We start from the raw sequence: 27354 nt of genomic DNA on the forward strand, positions 1-27354 counted from the left end.
GAGTCCATAATGCCACGGGACTCTCTTTCGACATTGGAACCTGCGGCTGTCTCTCCCTTGGGTCGGTCCAGAGACTCTGTGCAGACACCAGCTTCTGAGGCAGTTCTTCGCTCAACCGATGTTCAACTCAAACAGCCAACTTTTTTATCTAAAACTACCAAGTTTCTTAGGCCCAGAGTACGCACTACGCCTAGAAAACCGATGACCCAAGCGCATGCACCTGCTCCCATGCCACAAAGACAAATGCTTAGAATGGCAGAAGACCTTATTACGCTGATTAGGGGAAGTCATCCTTCCCCTGCTAAGAGAAAGAGACCAGTCCCCTACAGCTTCTACAGACTAGTAGTCTGATTACTCTGAGGTTTCTGATTATGAAGACATACCCTATCTGCTTATGAGGATTCAGATGCAGAGGAATCCATTCCCTCTGCCTCCCCTCCAGAGGATTTTTATTTTGGTGAAACCTTGCATACCTTAAGAGAGCATTTCCACTGGGAATGCCAAGACTGTCCTCAGTCTAAAAAGAGACTGAGAATTCCTAGAGTTGCCTCAGCACAGGCCTTTAGCAATACCCCCTGTCCTGGATGATGATGATGATGTTTTTATGGAATCCAGTCTAACTCCTGACACTTTACCTCCTGCCCCTAGGAAACCAGACGGGTACTACAGAGTACCTGACACACACAAATTTATTTTCAAGAATTCTACTGCTGACCCAGAGATCATTTCCCAGGGGCCTAAAAGTATCAAGGCAACTACAGCCAAGAATCCCACCCCTTCAGACAGGGATTCCAGAGCTTTGGACAGATGGTGTAAGAAGGTATATGCCTCTGCAACTCTTGCTATTAGGGCACTGAATTGTCAGTTTCACATGATGAAGTACCAGCAACATATTATGGAACTTATTAAACAAAAATGTGGTTTTGACACCCTAGAAGCATCTTGCCAGCAGCAGTCACTGGCTCTGAACTGAGAAAACATGCTTGGCTCAAGGAGCAGACCTTGCCAGACCATGTCAAATCAAAGTTACTGGACGCTCCTTTGAACAAGGACACTTTGTACCAAAGCAGAAGAGGTTCTTAAAAAGATGGAAGAAAAAGCTTAGTCTATGCAGACTGTTAAAGAATTCTTACAAGTGCAACCCCCTAGATTCAGTAGGCATTGCCCTTCCAAACACTGGTCTTTTCCAGCCCACTCCAGGCCTTCTCAAACCAGACCCAAGGGAAACAGGCCACCCAGACTACAGTCTCAGGGTATGCAGAGATTTAAGCAATGGAGTGCCCCCACCCCTAAAGCAGGGAGTGGTACGCTACCTCCTTATGGAAAAAAATCACAATAACTTCTATGCTCCACTCCCCAGCCATGACCAATTGCTTGTGCCCCTAGGAGGAAAACTTGCCCTTCATGCAGAAAACTGTATGTCCATCACACAGGACCGATGGTTCCTCAGCATTGTACCCCAGGGGTACAAATTCTATTGCCACTCACTGCCAACCCCAAGTGGGTTTCCAGACCTTCCTCCAAACCAGTGAGCAGAGGCTCAAAGCCAAGTACTTTCCCTGCTCAATATCAGAGATATTCAGCCGGTTCCAGTAGAACAGAGGGGTGAAGGATTCTACTCCAGAGTCTTCCTGGTACCCAGGAAAGAGGGCGCTTGTCACCAAATCCTGGATCTTTCAATTCTCAACACCGTCCTGGTGGTACCAAAATTCAAAATGCTTACCCTGCAACAGCTTCTTCCTATGCCAGCCAAGGATGCCTGGTTAGTCACCCTAGACTTAAAAGAAGCCTATCTGCACATCCCCATAAGGGAGTCATGCAGGAAGTTTCTACGTTTCAGGGAAGGATCTATGCATTATCAGTTCTCTGCACTTCCCTTTGGCTTATCTACTGTGCCCAGAGTATTCACAAATTGCCTGGCTCCAGCCGTTGCATACTGCAGGCAGAGAAATATCCAAATTTACCCGTACTTGGACGACTGCCTGATTCAGGTGGACAGTCAAGAATTGCTATTGCAGCACCTGACATTTGTGAAATACCTTCTCACTTCCTTAGGGTATACCATCACCGAAAATAAATCAAAACTGGTACCCAGTCAAAAGATTGTATTCCTGGGAGCAAGCTTGGACACAGCATCCCAGATGGCATTCCTCACTTCAGAAAAACAAGTCTGACAGCCTACTTCAAACAAATGCCCATCAGAACCCAGCTATCTGCAAGTAAAATACTGCAGGCCCTAGGGTTCATGGCCTCATGTATACTGCTAATTCCATATGCAAGACTGCATGTGAGGAAACTTCAATGGTATTTAAAAAGTGTTTGCTGCCAACATTCTCAGGACCTGAGAACAGTCATTCCTGTCATACCCTGTCTAAGGGCAGAGTACCTTTGGTGGGCAGATGCATGCAACCACAACAAGGGACTGCACTTTACTCAACCCCACACTGCCCAGATGCATCAGACTATGCCTGGGGAGCACACATTGACGGCAAATGCATTCCGAGCCACTAGAGCTCAAGTCAAATTCATCTGCACATTAACCAAAAAGAGATGCTAGCTCAGCAGAACGCCCTGGGCAGCATTCAGATCCCTACTCTTTCCAGGGCAACTGCTAATAAAACAGACAACACCACAATTGTGTGGTACATCAACAAGCATGGGGGAACCTACTCCTACCCACTCTGCAGGTTAGCCATGGCCCTGTGGAACACGGCCTTGGACATGCAAGTCCATCTGCAAGCTCAGTTCCTGCCAGGCAAACAAAACCCACTGGCAGACGACTTAAGCAGAAATCTCCTAGACCCACACGAGTGGTAATTGGAGCCCAGCACCTTCAACCTTCTGATTCAAAAATGGGGGGGGGCCCCAGAGGTGGATCTATTTGCCTCCTCCTACAACAACAAGCTCAGCAAATTCTGCACTAGGAATCCTCACAGCAGGGCTTGGAAAGTGGACGCCCTATCTTTTCACTGGGTAAATCTGTCAATCTATGCCTTTCCCCCTCTGCCCCTTCTCTCAAGAGTATTACTCAAGATAAGACAGGACAGACCAAGGCAGTTCTGATTGCCCCGGACTGGCCTCGCCAGCACTGGTACCCACTCCTGCGCATCCTGTCACTGGTGCCACCCTGGCACCTACACCAGAACCCAACCCTGCTTTCTCAGCAGGAGGGACAGATTTTGCATCCGTAACTGCAAACCTTAAATCCTGCAGCCTGGCTTATTCCTTGAATTCTTCGCCAGCAACCCTAAGCAAGCAGGTGCTGGACGTGATTCTTAAAGCCAAAAGACCCAGTACAAGAAAATCCTATGCTGATAAGTGCACCAACCCCTCAGGGGGTCTGAACTCATTCCACTAGGGCAACATCTACCTCTACAGCATTTCTCAGGGGAGTCCCTGCCAGGGACATCCTGGAAGCTGCTACCTGGAGTTCTGTACACACCTTCACCAAGCATTACCACCTGCCTATCTTTTCCAAATCCAGTGCAGGTTTTGCAACAGCAGTCCTGCAAGGCATACTAGCCAGCCCTAATTCTTTTTGACTGTCTCCACCCTTCTTCAACTTTGGGAATCCGCCCAAGTGTGATGACTGCAACAGTGAAGCACTAAGAACATAGTACAGTTGTGTACACTTAGCATAAATGTAGATGTTCGAGTGTATTCACTGTTGCAGTCCTGGTTTCCCTCCCCTCCAGCCCCCTGGTTTTTCTCTCTCTCCTCTCTATGGCTATTACTCACCCCTTTCAGGGGTATTGGTATTTACTTTTTACTGGTGGTGTTTTCCCCACCATAACTTAGCTCCTTATTTGGTGGGGGCTCCTGATATTTGGGGTAAGAAAAACTGATGTAATGGTGTCTGCTACCTGTTTTTATGCCCCTGATGTCAGTCCTGGAGCGACAGCATCCGACGCAGAAATACTAAGTCTGTGGTATTGGGCCAACTGAGGGTTACCTGCAGGCAGATAACCCAAGTGTGATGACTGCAACATTGAATGCACTCGAACATCTACATTTATGGTAAGTGTACACAGCTGTGCTTTTCATGTTTAGCTGTATACGAGAGCAGTTGTCTTTAAGGGAGTTGCACTTACTGATTTTGGCAGTGATATTTCTTTTGTTATATACCCTGTTTAGGTGAGGATTCCACCAGTGGGATTTGTGTTTACTGTTTGTTTTAGCTTTATTTCTGGTAGGTATGGAAACCTCAATGCAGCCATTCCCATGTTTGTATAGGGACTCTTGTGAATTAATCTACATAAGGTAGCTGTGTTCTTGAGGCTAAATGGTGCCTTGAACATTGAAATACTGTCACTTAATAGGATGCAATTCACCTTTGAATAGTTCCTAACTGTTGCTGGTTTAGCTGGATTTTCCTGGTTGATTTTTGCTTCAAATGAGATGACTTTTGTAATGTGACCTCACTAGTGAGGACGTGACACATGTACACAATTTTCCTTTGTTAGTGAGTACTAGAATCCAGTATGTTAACTCTCCTGGTCAGATAATGCACTATCTGTTCCAGGGTGTTTGTATAAATAAAGTCCAGAAAGTGTTGTGCTTGGTAGTTTGTTTCCCAGCCTATAAAGGGGAAGTTAAAGCTACCCATGAATATGTTGTTTGGTTGAATGGTGAGCACCTCTATTCTGTTTAGGTAAGAGTTGTGAAACTGTAGAGATACAGATGGCGACCTGTAGCTGGCCATGATGTGGTTAAGGGGACCTTGTCTATGGTGACTTGCAGTTGGATGAGCTCCATCGTGTCATCCTGTTTAACCAACCTAAGAGCATGTTTGTTGCTAACATAGATCAAGACACCACTACTACCTTTGGCACCAGTCTGTGCTGCTGTTGGTTTAAATGTGTGAAGGAACTGTAGTCTTGCACAGCCAGAGTACTTTCTATGACTTTAAATCAAGTCTTGTCACAGCATAAATGCCTACATTCCCCAGTGTGAGGTGGGCTTGAAGGGTGTGGAGTCTTTTGTTTAGGCATGGGTCAGTAACACCTTAACACATTACATCCGAGTGATGCCTCCAGGTGCATCTGCACTTAACTCCTATTCACTCCTCTAGGCGTCAACTATCGCTTGTTCATATTTGCATCACTAATTCCAAAACCATAACTCTGTGCAACATTTTAAAAAATTTCATCTTAAAGCGTACACAATGACACACTCAACTGTATTAATGTTTGACCTCTGTCTAGTGCAGGTAAATGCAAATTAACTTGTTATTTTTGATATTAATTTATATAGATATAATTATCACATCTTTCTAAATATTTCAACAACCAAGTAACACAGGTAGACCTCATTAGCCTCATATGAAAACTCTCAGCTAGATGAATAAAATATTGCTAACAGTATGTATGCAACTTGAATGGTTGCCAAGATATTGTAATTTGTTTACAAAATATTACAAATGTAATAGTTACTGTGTTTACTGTGACTTACAAAATTTGCTTTAAGACCTAGAACCTAAAGAATGCTACCACTATAAAAATACTATGTGCTGAAGAGTTTGCCATTTATACTTCTTTCATAATGCCTATGGTTTAAGAAATATGAACATTTGTTTGAAATGTGAGGACATAAATTGATTCAATCAAAAGACTTAGGCTCCGCCCATTTGAAGTTAACAGTGCAAACTTCCTGAGCTCCACTGCAGTGAATGAGTTAAGGCTGCTTGTAGACTTTTTCACTGCGTTGGCAGTTTTGTCTTTTTGGCATCTTCTAAAAAGGCTCCAAGAGGGTGGAAAGTTTTAGCCAGTATCTGAAAGCCATGGTTTGAGGGGGGGACAGATGCAGCCCATCCTTTGCAAATCAATGTGATCTTTTGACTATGTCCAGTCATGCTGACAGAAATTGGATACCTTTGGAGTATCACCAGAAACTCAATTTATCTTTTTCTGACGCTTATGTTAATTTAGCTACCATATTCCCTACCTTTCCTCTGTCATTGCTGATGTTCTTAGTCTCACATTGCTGCAGTCATAACCTGTGGGTAGTCCGCTGTCCTCGGTCGGCCCGAATACCAAAGAGTTAGGCTGGCGTCGATCATGGTCGCCCAGAGCTGACGTCAGTACGCAGTAGTACTTAAGCGCATGACCAACGCCATATCCTCAGTTTTTCTTGCCGCGTGGTCTGAAGCAGAAGCAGCGTTTGCAAGTGCCGTTCGGCGTTCTGAAATTTTCAATTATCGAGTTTCAGACCGAAGACCAAGTTGGGCTAAGTACCCGCTAGAAAATTTTTGTCTTTTCTTGCCTCTGTTAATCCGGATGTCAGAAAAAGTTAATAATTGTATTTCTTGTGGGAAACAGATACCTCATAGGGACTATCATTCTCTCTGTATTCCTTGCTTGGGGCCTGAACACGACGTAGTCGGGTGTCGCTTTTGCGCTAGATTTAATAAGCGCACCATTAAACGAAGATTAGACTGTGCCAGGCTTGTTTTCGGTAAGCGGTGTAACTATAACATGCCGTCGGATCCTCCGACGCCCGCTACCGCTAAAAAACGTAAAGATAAATCTTTAAGGTCTAAACCGGATGAGTCGTCCGTTGCGGACGCCGGTTCTATGGAACCTTCGGTTGAATCTGTGGATCCGGCCGAGGTCTCGGCTGAATCCCAGGGGGAACCTTTACTTTTGCAGGAGTTGGCCTCTCAGGAGTTAGGCCAGGCCGAGGGTGCCTCTCAGGTATCTGTAGTTCCATCCTTACAAAAGGTTATTAGGCCTTCTACCTCAGTGGCTAAAGGCCATGCTAAGGCAAAACCTGGTCTTACTGGTACTGGCCATAGCCCTAGTTCTTCAGCTTCTGTTCCTAAAAAACATATGTTGAAAATGGCAGAGGATTTGATTACTTTGATCAGGGGTTCTATGCCCCCCCCCCAGAGAAGAGGCCTAGGGTGGAGACAGATTTAGAGGGACTGGAGCATTCTTCAGACTTCTCTGAGTCTTCAGCTGAGGATATTCAGGATTTCCCTCCCTATTCAGATTCGGATGCAGAGGATTCCTGTCCTTCTGCTTCTCCTCCAGAGGATTTTTCCTTTTCTGAAACTTTACATTCCATGAGGGAACATTTCAAGTGGGAAGGTCAGGATTTTTCAGATTCTCGAAAAAGGCTTAGGGAATTTTTGTTTTTGCCACAACATAGGCCCTTGGCTATTCCCCCTGTCTTAGATGTTGTTCAGGATGTTTTTTCAGAAGCTTCTCTTAATCCTGATTCTTTACCCCCTGCCCCTGTCAAGCCTGACAGATATTACAGAGTTCCAGAAGCACATAAATATTTGTATAAGAGTCCTAGTGCTGACCCGGAAACTATTATTCAAGGGCCGAAGGGTGTCAGGGCTTCTGTAGTTAAGAATCCAGTTCCTTTGGATAAAGATTCTAGAGCGTTGGATAGGTGGGGGAAAAAAGTGTACACCTCTTCTACGTTGGCTATGAGGGCTTTAAATTGCCAGTTTCATATGCTGAAGTATCAGAACTTTTTGTTAGGCCAATTGAAATCTAAGGTGGATGCTTTATCCGAGGGTATAGAGTGTAAGGAATTGCAGGAGTTGGTTCATGCATCAGATCAAGTTGGAAAACATTCTCTGCAGTGTGGTTTCGATGCCCTTCAGGCTTCATCCAGGGTGGCTGCTACTGGTTCAGTTATTCGTAGACATGCCTGGCTTAAGGATCAAAATTTGTCAGAGCATGTTAAAGCTCGGATTTTGGATGCTCCTCTTCAATCAGAAGTTCTTTTTGGTTCTCCTGTGGAGTCAGTTTTGAAAAAGATGGAAGATAAGGCTAAGTCTATGCAGACGGTCAAGGAATTTTTGCAAGTGCAGCCCCCTAAGTTTAGCAGGAATTGGCCTGCTAGAGGATGGTCCTACCCTACTTCAGATTATCAGTCTAAAGGCAGGTCTAGACATGGTAGAGGCAGGGCTCACGCTCAGGGTTCTTTCAGACCTAGGACTTGGAGTTCTCCTGCACAGTCTTCTGGTGAGGGCAGGGGTCAGCCTTTTTGTAAACAGACCCAATGACCTGTATTGTCAGCTGCCAGATCCTTCTTTTCTGTCAGCTCCTCTAGGAGGAAAGTTGGCACTTTTCAAACAAAACTGGCATTTGGTCATCCAGGACAAATGGGTGCTGGAAATAATAAATCGAGGTTACAAGTTTTATTTTCACACTTTTCCTCCTTTCAAAGGCATGCCGGTTGTGCCGCCACAGCAAAGGCTGGAGGCTCAGAAGCAAATTTCCTTGCTTATTCAGATGGGGGCCATCCAGGTGGTACCTCCGTCAGAAGTAGGCCTAGGGTTTTACTCCCGTCTTTTCCTAGTGCCAAAGAAAGGAAACACTTGGAGGCCAATTCTGGATTTGTCCATTCTCAATCCCTACCTAGACATTCCAAAGTTCAAGATGTTAACATTACAACAACTTCTACCTATGCTAAGCAAAGATCATTGGATGGTAACCCTTCTCAAAGAGGCCTATCTTCACATTCCCATCAGGCCCAGCTGCAGGAGATTCCTGCGATTTCGGGCTGGTACTTCTCATTATCAGTTCTCTGCATTGCCCTTTGGTTTATCTACTGCGCCCAGGGTGTTCATAAAAGTTCTGGCTCCTGTAATAGCTTTCTTCAGACAAAGGGGAATTCAAATTTATCCTTATCTGGACGATTGCCTGATTCTTGCTCAAGACAAAGACAAGTTACTTCAACATCTACAGTATGTAATGGCAGTTTTAAGGTGCCTAGGGTATTCTGTGAACAAAATAAAGTCCAGTCTAGTGCCCTCTCAGGACATGTGCTTTCTGGGTGTGAGACTGAATACAGCTTCTCAGATGGCTTTTCTGACCCCGGACAAACAAAGAACTCTTCACCTATATTTCCAGCAGTTATCAGTACTGTCCAGGCTGACTGCAAGGACAGTCCTTCAAGCCTTGGGGTTCATGGCATCTTGCATTCTAGTACTTCCCAATGCCAAACTGCATATGAGGAAGCTACAATGGTATCTCAAAAGTGTATGGACTCAACACTGCCACGATTTGGACACTGTCATTCGGATAATACCTTGCATCTAGAAGGAATTCTTGTGGTGGGCTCAGGAATGTCACCTAAACAAGGGACTCTCTGTGACCCGACCAGAGGCGAGTCAGATTATAACAACGGATGCCTCAGACTTGGCTTGGGGAGCACACTTCAATGGGAAATGGATTCAAGACACGTGGCCTCCCAGACTACAACATTTGCACATCAACATGAAGGAGATGTTAGCAGTCCAATTTGCCCTGATGGCCTTCAAGGATCTACTTCAACCAGGACAGGTGTTGATTCGAACAGACAACACAACAGTCATGTGGTACATCAACAAGCAGGGGGGAACCCATTCTTACCCTCTTTGCAGGCAAGCAATGATATTGTGGGAGACTGCTCTGAGTTTGCACATCAATCTTCAAGCACGGTTTCTGCCAGGAGCACAGAACTCCCTAGCAGATGTATTGAGCAGACAAATTGTGGATCCCCACGAGTGGAAATAGGATCCTCACGTATTCCAACAGTTGACAGTGGCTTGGGGAACTCCAGACATAGATCTGTTCGCTTCTCCACTAAATTCCCAACTGCCAAAATTTTGCACAAAGATGTTTCACCCAAAAGCTTGGAAAGTGGATGCTCTATCTTTCAGTTGGAACAACCTTCACGTCTATGCTTTCCCTCCTCTGCCTCTCCTTCCCAAGGTACTCTTGAAAGTCAGGCGGGACAAGCCTTGCATGATTCTAATAGCACCAGATTGGCCACGTCAGCACTGGTATCCTCTGCTGAGGAGTTTAATTCAGGAGCCTCCTTGGCCTTTGCCACAGATTCCTCACTTGTTGTCACAGTCAAGCAATCATTTTCTCAATGTCAGGGTACAGTCCCTGCATCTAACAGCCTGGCGTATTCTGTTTTAGAGCCTGGGAGGTCTCAGCTTCCTCAACAGGTTTTAAATGTCATTTTGGAAGCCAGGCGGCCTAGTACTAGAAAAGTTTATGCTGATAAATGGAGGAGATTTTTTCTTTGGAGCACAGCGAAGAGCTTTGATGTCTCAGTGCCTAATTTGAGTTTTACACTACAGCACCTTACTGAATTACTAGACAAGGGTTTGTCTTTTTCCTCCGTGAAAGTTCATGCTGCAGCCATTTCTTCTCACTATGATTGTGACCCTCCTTTATTTTCTCACCCTTTGTTTAAACAATTTCTTAGAGGGGCAAAAAATATAAGACCCCCACGTAGAGCTCCTACTCCTTCCTGGGATCTCAATTTTGTGTTGGAGAAGCTTACTTTACCTCCTTTTGAACCTGCAGCTACGTCTGAGTTGAAGTTTTTGTCTTGGAAGACTGCTTTTTTGTTGGCCATTACTTCTGCTAGGAGGGTATCTGAATTGCAGGCACTCATGGCAGTTGAACCCTTCCTGATATTCCATAAGGATAGGGTGTCTTTGCGTACTAACCCTACTTTTATGCCTAAAGTGATTTCTAATGTGGCCTTAAACCAGTCTATTCATTTGCCTACTTTTTATGCTGATCCCCAAAATAATGGGGAAAAAGTCTTGCATTCTTTGGATATTCACAGGCAGTTACGCTATTATTTGAGCAGAACTAAAGAGTTCAGGCAGACTCAACAGTTATTTATTTCTTTTGCTTTGGGTTCACAAGGGAAAGCTGTTTCAAAGCAAACTATTTCTAAGTGGATTGGCCATTGTATTGCTTTTTGTTGTTCTCCTCATGGAAAGAATGTTCCTGCTGGGATCAGACCTCATTCCACTAGGGCAACTGCCACATCTACTGCCTTTTTGAGGGGGGTAGCTACTAAGGATATTTTGGAGGCAGCTACTTGGAGTTCAGTGCACACTTTTACTAAGCATTACCATCTCCCTCTTTATTCCAAGTCTAGGGCTGGGTTTGCCACTGCAGTTTTACAGGGCATGTTAGCAGCTCCTAATGCTTTTTAGTTTGCCAGCCTCCCTTTACCTTTGCTTTGGGATTCTACCCACAGGTTATGACTGCAGCAATGTGAGACGAAGAACATAGTACAGTTTTGTACCTACCATAAATGTAGATGTTCGAGGATCCACATTGCTGCAGTCCAATTTTCCCTCCCTCCTTCCCCTCTATAGTTTGAGGTTGCTGTGTTTCTTTTGGGATAATTTTTATTTTCTCGATGGTGGTTGTTGGGTATTTACTATTTTGGCTATGGCCTTTCCTTTTTAGGCCTTCTGACATCTGGGGCAATAAAGACTGAGGATATGGCGTCGGTCATGCACTTAAGTACTACTGCGTACTGACGTCAGCTCTGGGCGACCATGACCGACGCCAGCCTTAACTCTTTGGTATTCGGGCCGACCGAGGACAGCGGACTACCCACAGGTTATGACTGCAGCAATGTGGATCCTCGAACATCTACATTTATGGTAGGTACAAAACTGTACTTTATCAGTAACACAGTCGTATCAGTAGTGTATGCCATTTAAATATTTATATTCTCAATTTGTATGACATATATCCAGAATACTAACCAGTAATGCTCTTAAGTTAAATTCCCTTACTACAAATAATCTTTAGAAACTTCTTCCAGTCTCATCTCATCCGCTTGTATTAGAGAGCACTAATAGATCAAACTGGAAAGTTCCTCCCCTTAGATTACTATGTTTTCTCTTATCTTAGGTTCATAGGTTAGTTCTAGGCTAACTGCCCTTGTGAGCCATTTTAAGCCTAGCCAGTTATCCCCTGTGAGATTCAAACCCTGTACCTTGTGTTTGTAAGGCAAACACCTTAACAATTAGGCCACCCTCCCAACCCCAAAATGTTTTTAGTCCCTTTATTCTTGTATACGGGTCAGGCATACTTTTATCAACCAAAGGAGAAAGTGTGGATAATAGGTTCATAGATTAGTACTAGGCTAACTGCCCTTGCAAGCCATTTTAAGCCTAGCTAATTATCCCCTGTGAGATTCAAACCCTGTACCTTGTGTTTGTAAGGCAAACACCTTAACCATTAGGCCACCCTTTTGCCTGCTTTGCTTCCAGTGTACTACCTAGAAGGATTAACCCCTTTTTCCCTATACTACTATTAAAATATGGTCATCGTAGTGTTCTAGTATATAGACCCTTCTTACTAATGTAACTCACCATTCATTATTACGTATTGTTTTGACAGGCTGTAAATATTATGAAGTCACTGTTTACCTCGCTATCTTTTGCCAGCCTGATAATAGGAACATTGAGGCAATGCAAGAACTACCTTATGCCCTCTGACCGTTTTTTTATTCGTCCTATAGACTCTACTATATGTCAGATGTGCACATACCTCCTAACCTTGGAGGGCAACCTTTCATCAAAAACTGTAGACTTTACCCGGCTTGTTGTCAGTTCTGACATCCATCTCATACAGGCATGCCCACCAATGTCCTAGACAAACATGTAAGCCTTCTTATGTTGAGCTACTAAAAGTTTCAGCCTAAACCCAAAAGGCCTGCTAGACCAAGGTTTGATGTACAGGACATTTAGTGTCCAACTGACAGGCAGACATTATATACAGGCAGAACAGTAAACATGACTACATAAAGGGGTCAGTCAGCTGACAAGCTGAAATCATTAAGGCAGCAAGGCTGGGATAGTACATTTAGTATTATGTTAATCACAGGTGACTCCATAGTTGGACACACAGATGCACCACTCACCAGGATGATAAAGGACGAAGTGACTGTTAGGTGCGCCCCTGATGCCTGGATCTGCAGTGTCTTTTGTGCTCCCAAGTCCCTTCACCTTAAGTACATGGTCCTTGTGTATGTGGAAGTGAATGACTTGAGGCATATGTCCATCGATCATATGAAGAGGGACATGATAGAACTCTCAGAATATGCTTCAGAAATTGGTGTGAAACTAGTGTTGAGCAGTATCCTCACATTGCCAAAATGATGCTACAGTGCAACCAAAAGATAGCTAACTCCATCTATTACCTTGGCTATTGGTGTCGTACTAAGGGGAATCCGGTATATGTATAGTCTGACAGAAGATGATAGACAGTCCTTGCTGCTTTGCTAGAGATGGCCTGCACCTCTTTCCTCATAGCTTCTTTATATTAGCCAGTACCCTTTCCTCCCCCATAGTGCCTTTTTTAATGCAAGGTCATGCTGTTCAAATTACCAACATAGCTTAATACAGCAGTAATAGCCAGAGTACTTGGATATTGGCTTTTACTTCAGAAAAGTAGATGCCAAATAGGTGAGGTCCCAGCACAGAGCCCTGGGGGACTCCACTGGTGACTGGTCTCTTGGTGGAGGTAACTTCCCCTCTTTTGATTATTTATGTCAAGTCTGAAACCCACTTACCAGTCCAGCATAGTAATAGTTTCAGAACAGTGAGGGCACCCTCGCAATGCATGGTTTCAGCACCCTTCATTCTTTCTGACCCAGCTTGGGAAAATGACAGTGTTATTCTTAAGAAGCCATCTCCCCTTCAGACTATTAAGCCAGGACAGCAACCTTGAACTTATGCATATCCTTTTTCACAATAAATAGAATTTCAAACCATATCAGAGCCAAGTACAGCACCTCATCCACATCACTTGCTGCCCATGAGGCATATCTAAGCAAACTGACATCACTCTCTATTGAGCCTAACACTGTTCTCTTGGGAGACATCGTCTCTCTCCCATTAACTGGGAAATCTATTCCACCTTAAGTAACTAGAATGATTCATGGACTTCATTGTTGCTAGCTCCCTAGAACAACTTATTCAAGTCTGAGCTAAAGGTCCAGAAATGTTGGACCTGGTTCTCACTAACATTGCCACCCATTTCTCATCATCAATTGACCACCCTTCGGTAACACTCACTATGATGGTAAAACCAGAATTACAACATAACCTTGTCTGTCTTTATAGAGACTACTGTAAGGCAAACCTAAGCCAGCTAATGACCTGATGAAATTGAAGTACACTGTACACCTTGATGACCGCATCTCGCATGCTGCCACATTTGTGATAATTTCTTTGCCCACCTCAAAGCATGCATCTTTCTCTATAAGAGACAAATACAATGCCAAATTCAGGAATAAATCCCTATTGTGGAGCCCTAGTATAAACAAACTGTACAATAACTGGAAAAAAGTCATAGCCCATAAAAGCAAACTTAATACCCAGCATCTAGAGAGGAGCTCAGAAAAAGATCAAAGAAACAAAATTAAAATCTCTAAAACTAAGTACGAACCTTGAATTGCTACCTTTAAGGACAGTGGCAAAGCCTTCTTTAGCCATGTCAGAAACCTTAGCGGTAATGCTCAGCAATGTTCAGAGCTAACATAGAATGACACCACTTACTCATCCTGTGGTCATAGCCAACATTATCAGCAGACAAATTCACCTCTAACTTTACTCCCCTAACTTTCCCCATCTTATCAGTATACCCACAACCCCCCCCCCCCCCGATCTCCTCAGAGGAGGTCTAGAATGCTATCTACAAAGTCAAAAAATACTTGCTCCATGGGTCCTGATAATGTTCTAAGCTGCTTTCTTGTCAGCACCAGACACTGTTTGGAAGACTCTACTAAGCCTATTCAACCTCAGTCTTTCCACTGGATTCATTCAAGAGGAATGGACAACTGTGATAGTCATCCCACAACACAAGTGGAATCCACTACTGATCCAGGAAACTATAGATCAATAAGCCTAACCAACTTTATCTGCAAAGCAATGGAAGGCATCATCATTATGGAACTTAACAAAGACATATAGCCTGACTTGAACCCCTGGACCCAAGCCAGTTTGAGCTTGTTAAAGGCAGATCCTGCCTCCTGAAACTGGTGGGTTTCTCTGAACATGTCACCGATGCATTAGACTGTGGCAAATAATTTCACACTGATTACCCAGACCTCGCCCAAGGACTTTGATATACCATCCCTCATTCTAGCTTTCTCAACAGAATAATCAAACTTAAATGTAAACCCCTGTGTTACTTGCTGGATAGCAAACTGTTTTTAACTGACAGAACCCAATATGTTATTGTGGGAAGCATGCTGTTTCAGAAAATAGTTAGCAGCAGCATCCTCCATGGCTTGGTCCTAGGACCATTTCTCTTTGGTATTTGCAAAGTATTGTGGCTGAACAAGTTTGCAGATGACTGGAAACTTGAAGCTGTCTTTTTCTCCCTATCTGACCACCAAATTCTTCAGGAGGAACTAACACGCTAAATAAGTGGTACCTGGACCACAACCTAAAACTAAATGTCAAGCAATACAGCATTGTGTCCTTAGTCAAAACTAGGCACCCATGCACCTACCATATAGGTGAGACCCCTTTGAAAGTTGACTCAGCCATTAGGGACCTGGCAATTTGGAAGATAATGTGCTATCCTTTGATCACCATGCATTATTTATTACAAGAAAAGCCCTTTATGTGCCTGCCTAAGTATATGACCCAGTTTGAGAGAGCACAACATTTCCTCACTAAGATAATTAAAAGCATGTCCTCCTTGAGCTTTCCTGACCACTTCAAATACTCCTGTTGTCTTTTGTGTTTCTTACATTCTTGAGAGTGACCTTTGTATAGCTTGGACAGCCTCGAAGAATCCAGTCCTATGTGACAACCTGCTTATCCACAAAACCAACCACACCCTCAACACCCATTTGAGATCTTAACTTCCAAAAAAACAAAAATAGGTCTTTCTAGCTAGATAGCTGTAGATCCCCGAGAATCACTCCTTTATGGAATAGACGTCCTTTGGATGTAAAGCAGAGTGACTCTCGTCCTTTTTAAACATAACTGGGATGAATGGATGGGCAGTCATAAATGCATCACAGATCTGTCCCCTTAAGCCCTCTGTGAAAAGGATTGAAACTAAGTATGAATTAGTCATGTCAGTGGGTACCTGCAATTTGGTGTATTGTGGCTAGTCTACTAATGGTCCTCTGGATCTGCAGCCTATTACTGACCTGTGAACCTATAACCATGATGAGGTAATAAGGTACTGTATTTTTGAAATGGTGCAAACTGTTATTTAAGGGTTGCTATTTGTGATGTTTTAATTTGGGGTTTTATTATAATAAAGTTTCCTGGTGGCCAAGTAATGTAACTTTATCCTCCAGGTACTGTGCTATTTAAACAAACATTTCTTTCATACAGCGTCTTACTGTACTGCTGTTAGTGAAGTGCACTGTTTGCATGTATTTTGGCTGTTGTAGCAGCAATGTTACAGTAGTGTAAAGTGCCCTTTAAGTACTGCTGCTGTGTTTTCTTTTAATAAAATTCGATGGTACTACTTACTAATGAGGTTGATCTCTTGTGGTCGATTATTGCTGCATTAAGTCTGTACTGTCGCAACAGCAGGGCAAGTTTCCAGACCTGACTCTCAAACCCTGTCAGTCTGCAGGACAGAATTTAGATTCCTAATTGTAGCTCCTTTTTCACTTATGTTTTAAACATCTTAAAGGAAGCCAACAAGTATTACCGAAGAACCTTAAATTTCTTTATTTATGGTTTGTTGGCTACATTGTGAGCTTTTACAAAAGCCTTTTTAACCACTGCCCAGGCCATAAGGAATACATAACAAGAGTTATTCAAAAGTGAAAGACATTTGTTTGCTGATCTAGGTCACAAGGTCTGGAATCTTTGCTTGCCCAACGTAATGGTTATTAGACTGTGAACCATTTATTTGTTTCAGATTTGGTTTATTCTGTGATGAAAGTTTGTTTCAACAGTCTACACTTGTCTACGTGTTCTCCATAAATCACAGTACAGCTACCTGGTAAGGCACTTTGTAAAGGATTTTTACACTTAAGACCACCAAGATGATGTATATCTACCCCTTGGGAGTTTAAATTTATAATGAAAAAACAATTTGATTTTAGCACCATTTGAACCACCAGATATAATGGAATTATCTGTCATGGAAAGCATTGTTTGTAATTGTTAAATCTTGAAGGATTTCATTTCTGAGCTACAGGGTATCTCATAAGTTCATAAGCATGATGAAAAAGCTCAAAGCTTATTGGCAGTTGAGGAGTCTGACGCTCTAGATCTCGTGTTGGAACTTTTGGGTGCCTGTGTAGTCAAGCACGTCTTTTTGAAGGTAGTGGTTAATTTGATGGGCTAAATTTTAGTGGGGAAGTTTACTCCGTAGATATGACAGCCTTTGATATATGAAGTTACATTTTTCAGTACAGTTAATATTAATTTTTATTGAGGTGATTGCCTTGTGTGTTCCAGGTCACCAGGTAATATCCTAAATAAAATATTTCAGACAGTAAAGAATCCATTAATGCTGTGTATGTTAGGCACAGGTCTCCTGTAAGAAAGCAGAAAGCTGAAGATATAAAGTTGTTGTAGCCATCACACTTAGGACCACCATGGCAGCTCTTGAAGCCCTTTGATTCTCTGTGATGAATCTTGTTACTTTCTCCAGTTGAACCCGATGTGTCGGTAGTTTGAAGAACTGGTTACAGTATTCTATAATTGATCTAGTAAGTGTTCTACAAGGGGGGCATTTACTTCTGTGGCATTGGCTTTTAACCCCAGAGATGATCTGCTGAGCATCTCTATGCTTTGCAAAAAGAAGTAGCTATGTGGCAATCAGATGAAATACCATTATCCACAAGGCCTCCCAAGGTCTTTTACTGTTGTCAACTTTTAGCTATTGTCCATAAGTAGTGAATAAAACTATGGCAGGTTTTGCTAGATTTTGTAATGCTTCTTTTTTTCTTTACATTGAAAGCAAGGTTATTTATAGGGAGTAACAGACATTCTATGTATATACTTCCACATAAAATCTTCCCAGTATAAATTTGCAGAAGTTTGACTAACTGATTTAAGTAACAAAGTTTTATTCTTACCATCTATTGAGTCACTTAATTCACTACAATCTGAAAAGTTCCAGAATTTTGCATCAAAATTATTATTTATAATTAAGTTGTATAAATTGTACAAGCTTCCTTTGCAGGTCAATTTATCTTCGATTATAGCATTCATATACTTATAATGGGGGAGCAGTGCTCTGTTCCTATTCATTCATTATCTACAAATTCATTTAATTTCTTACTGATGGATAATATTAACTGATTAACAGATTCAACAGACCTAAACTCTTTCATTGAATATTCTGGCAACTTAGTTTTAACGTTTTCAAAGCAATCTGACCATAATACTAATCCATTCCTTTTTAGTAAATTCATTTTCAGATTGCTCTATGTTTTCTTAAATCTAGAAGTGTTTACAATGAGAAAACACCAATTTCCATTTTGGTATTAATGTAGTTTTATAAACATATTTCTTAATTGTTTTAAGAACTTATGTCATATATGCAGAGTCTAAACACTGAAATGATTTTCATTCTAAGGTAAATTTTATTTAACCAGATGAAAGGATTGTTACATATTTCTAATTTATCATATTTGATAAACTTAGAAGAATTTAGTAAAATCTGGTCCTGAATGGTTTTCTGTTGACTAGAGTAAGTTGAGTCTATCCAGACTATATTAGAGTTAAAATTTGCAGTAGTAGAATAAGATTCTACATTTGGGAAGCTAATGCCACCATACTCCCATAATTGTATATGATTTCTATAAGCAAGTCTTGGCCTTTTAGGATACCATAAGAATGAAGTTAAAGTTTTTAAAAGAAAATGGAAAAAATGTTTTTTTGTCATGTATCAAAGATGTTGAATGCAGTGTGTGTTATGGGTAATCATTTTAATAAGTACTAACCTATCCTTGAAAGTTAAAATTAATTCCATTTTTAATAAGAGATAACACTTCAGTTATTAAGTTTCAGTTTTATTATTACATTTCTACAGCGATACTTAAAACCTTTTAACTTCCTCATCTAGTTCTTCAATTAAATTTAAATATTCTATAATTAGTAATGTTCATCTGCAAAAAGCTGTGTTTTAGATTAACAATTATTGTGAATTGAGAAGCCTTCAATTTTTTCATTGCTTCTTGTACTATTAGCTAAGGATTTGATAACTAATGCAAATAGTAGAGGGGGACAAGGGACACCCTTGCTTTGTGCCTTTGTTTAAAGTGAATCCTGTAAGATCCAATTTTAACATATGCTTTGGAGTCTCTGTACATGTTTTTCAATATCCTTGTGAATTGTTCTGGAAATGCAAACCCTTTTAATATTTTAAACAAGTAGTTCCAATCTACAGAATCAAAAGCTGTCTCAGTGCCTATGCTAATTAGGACCAATTTCTTGTTCATTCCTTTTGATAAATCTAAGATAGTTACTACCCTTTTTACATTATTATACATTGATCTATTGACTATAAATCCTGTTTAATTTTTATTAATCTACTGTATCTCTTAATCTTGTAGCAGAGATGGAAGCAAATATTTTATTGTCTACATTTAATAGTGAAATAGGTCTGTATGAGGAAACTAACTTATTGTCCTTTCCTTGTAAGTGTAGGTGAAATTACAGAAAAGAAGGGGGAATTATTTTGCCACACTGAATTATCCTGAAAACGTCGCTCAGTAATTCTAAAATATTTAATGAAGCAGACTATATAATTCCTACTTAAACCGTCTAACCCTGGAATTTTACAATTGTTCCATTTTTAAAAGCTTCTTTAACTTCTATTAGGGTAGTAAGATTATTCAGCTGAGATATGTGTTGGTCATTAAGTTTATTAGTAACATTTTTCTTTAAGTACTTCTCAGTTTTGTAATCATCATGGTTTTTGTGTATATCTTTATTATCTTCATAGAATTTTTTAAAAATATTAAGCATTTCCTGTATGTCTGAAGTAAGCTTACTAGTGTGAGGATTTCAGATATTATTGGTTTGTGCCTCTTAGCTTAACATCTTATTTCTATTACCTAATCTATGTAGATTTCTTTGAAGTCATCACATAACGGCAATTTTATTTTTTTTAAAGCTATCTCCACTTTATGCATTAAAACTGTTTGATATTTTGTCATTAATTTTTAATGACTTCGGTGTTATATAATTTCTTTGTTGTTCAGACCTTGCTTTGTGTATTTTATCTTGTGTTTTTAACAGCTCTTTATCCCACTCTTTCATTTTATTACTAGCCCATCTTCCCATTCTATCTTTAATATGCATTTTTAAAGAGTCCAATAGTATGACTTTACTAACCTAACTGTTATCATTCAAGGATAAGGAACAAGTTGAGAATTTTTTAAGATAACCCTTAAATTCTTTTAATTTTAACATATATACTGGGATTTTATAAATCTCAGATTTTCTTATATCCATTAATATATTAATGCTTAGTGCATTATGATCAGATAATAGAGAAGGAATTGTTTTAAAAATAATTCACTTTATTGAGTAATTCTGTAGAGGCATAAATCCTGTCCATTCTAGTTTGTGTCCTATGCATATGAGAATAATGAGTGAAGAAGAATGACTTATCTTCTGCTTTTACTATTAAATCAACTTAATTATTATTACTAATCTATCTGTTAAGTGCTTTAGCTGATGCCAGAAATTTAGCTTTCTTCTGTTCAGAAGTGACTTCTATACCACATATGTAGTTAAAACCCCCTGCAAAAAATAAACTATCCTTCCAATTACTTTGTAGTAAGTTTAAGTTTGTGATCTTTAGCCACTCTTGGACCTATTTCATGGATTCAGTAAAAATTAGCTAGTGTATAGAGTTTGCCATTATATTTAATTATTGTGAATGTATACATTCCTTTGGGATCATTAATGGATTCCACGACCTTAGGCATTACAGTCTATTTTCTCCAAAGTATAGCAGTTTCTGCCCTCGTTTTGTTTAAAAAAAAAAGCAGATAACATTTTGTAACCTGTTATTTAAATATTATATATATCTTTATCTATCAAATGAGTCTCTTACAAGAGTATAATGTCTTCTGTACTTAATTTTAGATATCGTAGTAATGATTTCCTTTTGTTGCCATTATTGAATCCATTTACATTAATAGATTAAAACTTTCCAGACTGTGTATTTAAAAAGATTTCTTTTAAAAGATAATATGGCACAATTATCTACTATATTAATTTAATTGTATACAAGACTCTAATGTATTCTTCCAGCACTATCTTAACATTCCACATGGTTTTGAATTCTTCCTTTTTAGAAACTAAACTACTAAAACTTGTAAATAACAAAAATAAGTCTGCAACTGTAACTGTATATAATACTAATAAAACACAACCTACCATGGATACCGACGTTCCTAGTTTGCCTGTCGAATAGACAAACTATCGTACTATCTCTTTACCTGCCAGTACCTAAAATTCATCAAAAAATTAGCCAAAACTACAGTGACTTGTATAAAATGTTAATTATTTGTATGTTAAAAATAATAAGAAACTATTGATGTACTTATGATTTTGCCATTTAAAACTGTTCCCCATTACTACATACGTTTAATAATCCTCTTATATTGATCATAAATATTAAATAATCCAAAAGTAGTGTACTATATACCTATTTATATAATAGTATAAATTATCTATTAAATATTCCTAAATTATTTGCTCATTCAACATTACTATAACTAAAGCTCTAAATAAATAAGTTAAACAAAGTGGGACCCAATGAAATAAAGATATCTGTAAACTTACATATGACAGGTAGTCTTATCACTACTAAACTATCATACAAAAGGAAAATCAATGCACATGTATATCGATCATGCTAAAAAATACATAGTTTATAGAGCTAACAAAAGCTCTGAATTAATTTTAACAGTATAAGTGCCTATAACTCAAAATTGTGCAACACTGTTAATATGATCAGTATCACAATATTTAAAAATCCTTTAGCTTATTAAACTAATTCATAAAAATAGGTACATTACTAAGGTCAAAGAGAATGTCTTGCTATTTCTATGGATTAAAAAATACATTTGCAGTCTATATTGTATTTAAAAGTTACAGAGAGCTTAATTCAAATACCATTCTCCCTTCCTAAGTTTAAACATATTGAAAAATCTACATGACTTTTTGTCAAATGGACATACTGATTCAGCAATATATAACACTCAGATTTCAGCTCTGACTTAGGAAATGAGTTATTTCAGTTAGTATTTGTGAATCTAATAATGTACAGTCTGCAAAAAGCTTCAAAGTTCACATGGCCAAGCTTTCAAATTTCAACATTCAGGATATTTTCAAATATCTTTTATATGATTTTCCATGTAAATTATATGAGCTCTTGCACATTCACATTTCTGCCATATGCAGGTGTATGTAATACATGTCCTTCTTATAAGCAGTTTATTTACATATTTTTTTCTGTCGTATTTGCCCACTGCTATTCTTACTTATTCTACATGGCCTGTATTTCTAAAAATCTCCTATCAAAGAGCTATTTAATCATCAGTTCTGTATTAGAGATTGCAGTATGTATATATATATTTCTTAACTTGCTGACACTGCTCTTTTATTAATCATGCCTAGTAGATATGTCATTCCTTGTGCATATGCATATTGTCCGTAAGATGTTTACACTTATTAATTCTAGTATTACAAGCAGTCTTGACTATATATAAAAGAATTCCTGATTGTGTAGTTTGAATGTGCGTTTTAGCCGTTGTGAACGGCTTCACATCTTGACATTAGAATGTGATTGCAGTATGTGAAAATGATAACTCACACTATGCAGTAGCTGTTAATTTTCTCTGTAAGTTTCTCATTCTTCTTTATTTTTTTAAACTGTTCTAATCAGTAACAAACCTCTAACTTATTTCCATTAATATGTATAGTTAGAGTTAATAACACTACAGCACAAGCATAAGACATTCAGCAAGTTATATGTCAGCAGGACCTCAGTATAAAACATTACTAAAGCTTTTGTTTTAACAATTCTTTTACTTCTGCGAAAAGAAAAAAAAAGATGTTGAGTAGATTTCTCACATATATACTTGAAAAAAGTTCTTTTCTGTTTTCACAGACATCAGTTCTGAACTTTGACTTAGATTTTCTTCAAAACAGCTCAAGAAGCAGTCAGACCTATGTATTGTGAATAAAGCATTTAGGGGCTGCCTCTGCACATTAGTAGAACAAGGGACAGTCCTGGAGTAAATTTTCTATTACTATCCATAGATCCAAGATATGGGTATGGTGGACTGTTTTCAAATTCACCCTGGAAAGAAAGCAAAAAAATAAAAAAAAATGCAGCATGAGTTAAACAAATGATTGTTGCACACATTACCATTTACAGTGATAAATCCTTTGTAAATGCAGAGCCGAAATATTACATGGTGGAATATTTGCACATTTACATAGAAATAAAAAGAGAAAGGAGATAGTAGAAGAGGGAAAAAAATAGAACAAAGACTATTAATTGTGGAAATTGAGTTTTAAACAGCTGTTTCGGTAAGCAGGGGTAGATAGTGACTTAGAGGGGTGTGTTTGTCAGGTGTGGTTTACCTGAATAACTATTTTTGAGTTAAGCTTTATATTTATGTAAGGAGGATATTTATTTCAATTTAATAACTCTGTAATTAGGACAGTCTATTGACATTTTTTCAGTCAACGCAGGTACAGAGTTGCAAAAAGAAAAATAAATCAAGCTGTACCATATGGTGATAGTTTTACTAATTCGATAAAAGATGTGGGACATGTCATTTCACATTGCAATATGTCAAATTTGTTTTAGATTGATTGGAAGAGCCACCCATGATTGAGGAGCTGAAGAACCTGCCATGGTTGAGTAGCTCTGTCTGACAGGATGTGGTCTTATACAGTGTAGCCGGGTTGTCTGAGTAAACAACTGACTTATAGAGTGAAAAAAGTACGTCTTGCATTTGCTGGATCTGAATGTTTTTTTTTTATTTGTTTTTTTTTGGAGGGGGGGGGTTAATATACAATCCCAGTTGCTTGATACAAGGATTGTAAAGGACACCGTAGTTTAAAAATCCTTAAAGGTGGTGATATATTTATGTAAGGTTAGATTTGGTGTATTTGAGGGAATATAACCAGTTTATAGACTAATAGATGTATGCAAGCCTAACAACCACTGGGGCCTTTATAAGCGTAGCCGTACATACCATCCAGTTGCTACATATGTCTGGTAAGGTGCATGCCAAAGGGGGTGTTGAGGGCCAAATACAGAGGAACAGTGACTTCGTTGGACCTAGATGTTACACCCTTATTTATAAATTGAACAACATAGAATGATTTCCTGACTACCTTAGACACATGTTGGTCGAACGTCAGGTTACTATCAACGTGTCCCAAATGCCTGACTGTTGGGTCCACTGTTAGGGATGTTTTATCAATGAGGTGGTTTCCTAAGGTGTCTGATTTCCCAAAAGGTACTTTTATGCATTTCTTAGCATTACATTTTAAGCTGTGGCCTTGGCAGCAGACATTTGTGTGCATTAGTCCGTCCTATGGATTTAGTGTCTTGGAGGATTCTCTGACTTCTCCTAGTTTGCAGTCACTTAAAAACTTGGTCAGCCAGAGGCTTCTGAAATTGGCTTTGAATTCTGAGAAGTAAATGCCAAAAAGGAGCAGGCACAGCACAGAGCCCTGAGGGAATCTGCTGGTGACCAACCTCTTTGAGGAGGTGGTCTTCACTATCCTAACTTCCTGGGTCCTATCTAAGAGCCAGTTGGCTATCCAGCGCATAACATAGTGTTTAATGCCTAATGCAGTGAGTTTGCTTACAATGCCCAAGTTGAGTTTTGTATCAAATGTCTTGGTTAGGTCAGGGTGGGCAGTATACACTGTTATGCTCTCATCTATTGCCTTGGTGACCTTTTCAAAGAAGTCCGCCAGGCTGAGTAGGCATGATCTGCCTTTAACTAAGCCAAACTGGGTTGGATCTAGTGTCTGGAGGTCTCCTATGTCATTATCAATCATATCCATGATAATTCTTTCTATGAAACTAGGCCGATTTATGGGTCTGTAGTTCCCAGGGTCTGTTGGTGGACCATCTTTGTACAGAGGATGACAATTGGCAGTCCTCCATTCACATGGCAGAAAGCCTGCCTGGAGGCTTTGGTTAAACAATGACTCTAGAGGTTCAGATAGGTCATGCTTTAGACTATTTAGAAAGCATCCTGGGATATAATCGGGGCCTGTCGATGCTGTGGTGTTGGCCTTAGAAAGAGCATTTTGGATCTGCTGCCTAGTGATAGTTGTTATTACTTTGGTAGGGTGAGGGGTGTAAAATTGCAGCTGAAGTTGTCAGCTAGGTTTGCTAGATTTTCTGGGTTTGTGTAAGTGTCTCTATTAACAATTAATTCTGCATAGTGTTTACCATCTTTGAGGTTTCAGGCATAGCTAAAGAAAGCATTATGGTTGTCCTTGGCCTGTGAGACTAGCTTTTCCTGAAAATTGGCTTTGCACAGCTGTCTGTTTCTGCTTGCATTAACATGAGTGTACAGGGTTTCTGTATAGAGTTCTGCATAGACAGCTGTGTTTTCCAGTTTGGGAGGCGGGCTTGAAATTTTATCAGGTAATTGATTATAATAGTTAGCTTTAGAGTAGTTCTAGTTGTTAGAGCTTGCTGGGGTCACAGCACTGATTTTTATTTCGAAGGAAACAGCTTTATGGCAATTTAGTCAAAGTGAAAAGGGAATGAGGCAACATTTAGCTTAGCACAGCTTTGAAGCATGTTTGTAGGGAATGGAGTTTCCCTCTTGGCATTATTACAATTTATTCAGGATTGTTGAAGTTTATGAAGTGTAATAGTTCTTGCACCCAGTTATTGTTTGAGCTGTTATCTCAGTCAGTGGAGGGTGAGAGAGAGTAGAAGTCACTGAGTAGATAAGTATTTTCTGTTATGCAGAAGGTTATAGATTTTATGAAGGAAGAGGTCATTTTCTTTGACATGGAAGGGAGTGTGATAACATGTTACAGAACTGTAGTTTGTACTGTTTATTGTAACTTGGTTTAGAATTAATAGGTAAGTACTAGGATAGCTGCTGTTGCAGGCCATTTTGATATCTAGCCAGTGTCCCTTTTGGTGCTTGAATTAACCTATCCAGTTTGATGTTTGACTGTTACCCATCCTATAGTTGATTATTGTATATCACCCCTAGTGAGAGTAATTGGGATCATACCATAGATAATTTAAGGGGACCTATTTACTGCATAAAGCGTTTAGGAGCTGCCTCTGCTCATTAGTAGTACAGTGGGCAGCCCTGGAGTAAATTGTATATTACCATCCGTAGATCCCAGTTATGGTTAAATATAAATTTGGATGAATCTTGTTTTACGTGAATGAGGAGTCGGTTCTAGAGCAGTACTATCCCCTGCAAGATGTACCTGTCACTCCAAACCATTCTGTTGATGGTGCAGAAGAGGTTTAGATCCATGTACTGACTGTGTGAGATGCCAGTTGACTTGTTATGCAGTTAGTCTGCCAATATTGGGTCAGAGGATACCTTGTCTGCCAGATGCATCACCTTTAGCAGTCTATAGGATACCGAGTATAGTGACAGAGCTTTGAGGTGGTCCATGTCGAACATGTTGTTTAAGCCTTGTATCATTTTAGCAAGGTATCTCTATGGGCGTTCCAGTTATTGCACTTGTCTGGACAGATACCTGCCAAAGGGGGCATTATACTCTATGATTGGCGTAATGAGTGTTGAGTAAAGGGTCCAATGACATCTCTAGATCTAGTTGCAATCCATTTGTTGATAAGCTGTGCAATATAAGGACTTTCTTACAATAGTAAATGCAAGTTGGTCAAAAGGTCACTGTTGACACAAGTTCCAAAATCAAGAAAACTGAGTCAATTCTTAGAAGGGTGTATTGTCAAAGTGGAAGTTTCCCAAGGTGGGCAACTTCCCAAAGGGTACAATAATGTATTTATTTTTTGGCATTTAGTTTCAGTCCATGATTCTGGTATCAGTTATTTGTTTGAGACAAGTCTTCCTGCTGGACAACCAAGTAATTTGGGGATTCAGTAACTGCTCCTAGCTTGCAGTTATTTGTAAATTTAGTCAACCAAAATCCTTTGGTATTAGCCTTTACTTCACAGAAGTAGATGCCAAACAAGAGAGGTTGACTGGTCTCTGTGGAGGTAGCTTCCCTTGTTATCTCTTGTTTTCTACTTGTGGACCAGTTGGCAATCCAGTAGAAGACATGGGGATTCATTACCAATTTATTTAGCTTTTCTGCTGTGTGTTAGTGGGATATTATGTCAAAAGCCTTGACCAGGTCGAGGTATGCGGTGTGTACCATTTTACCTTCATTCATTGTTTGACTTTTTCAAAAATGTCCACCAGGTTGAGTAAGCATGACCTGCCTTAATTACTCCAAACTGAGATTGGTCCAATACTTGGAGGTTCCCCATGTCCTTATTTGATTAGTTCCATCGTAAGTCTTTCCATGGCTTTGCATATGAGGCATGCCAGACATATGGGTCTTAATTGCCTGGGTCTGTGGAAGGCCTA

General features: G+C 39.9%; 1 protein-coding gene across 3 annotated transcripts in view; it reads left to right on the forward strand.

The window, feature by feature from the left end:
* GPS1 (G protein pathway suppressor 1) overlaps positions 1 to 27354 on the forward strand; it is a 2619406-nt gene that overhangs the window by 2371388 nt on the left and 220664 nt on the right. The gene's annotated exons all lie outside the window — the stretch shown is intronic.

Source organism: Protopterus annectens, chromosome 4.part0 (assembly GCF_019279795.1).
Source record: "Protopterus annectens isolate FY-2018-M chromosome 4.part0, PAN1.0, whole genome shotgun sequence".
NCBI lineage: Eukaryota > Metazoa > Chordata > Ceratodontiformes > Protopteridae > Protopterus > Protopterus annectens.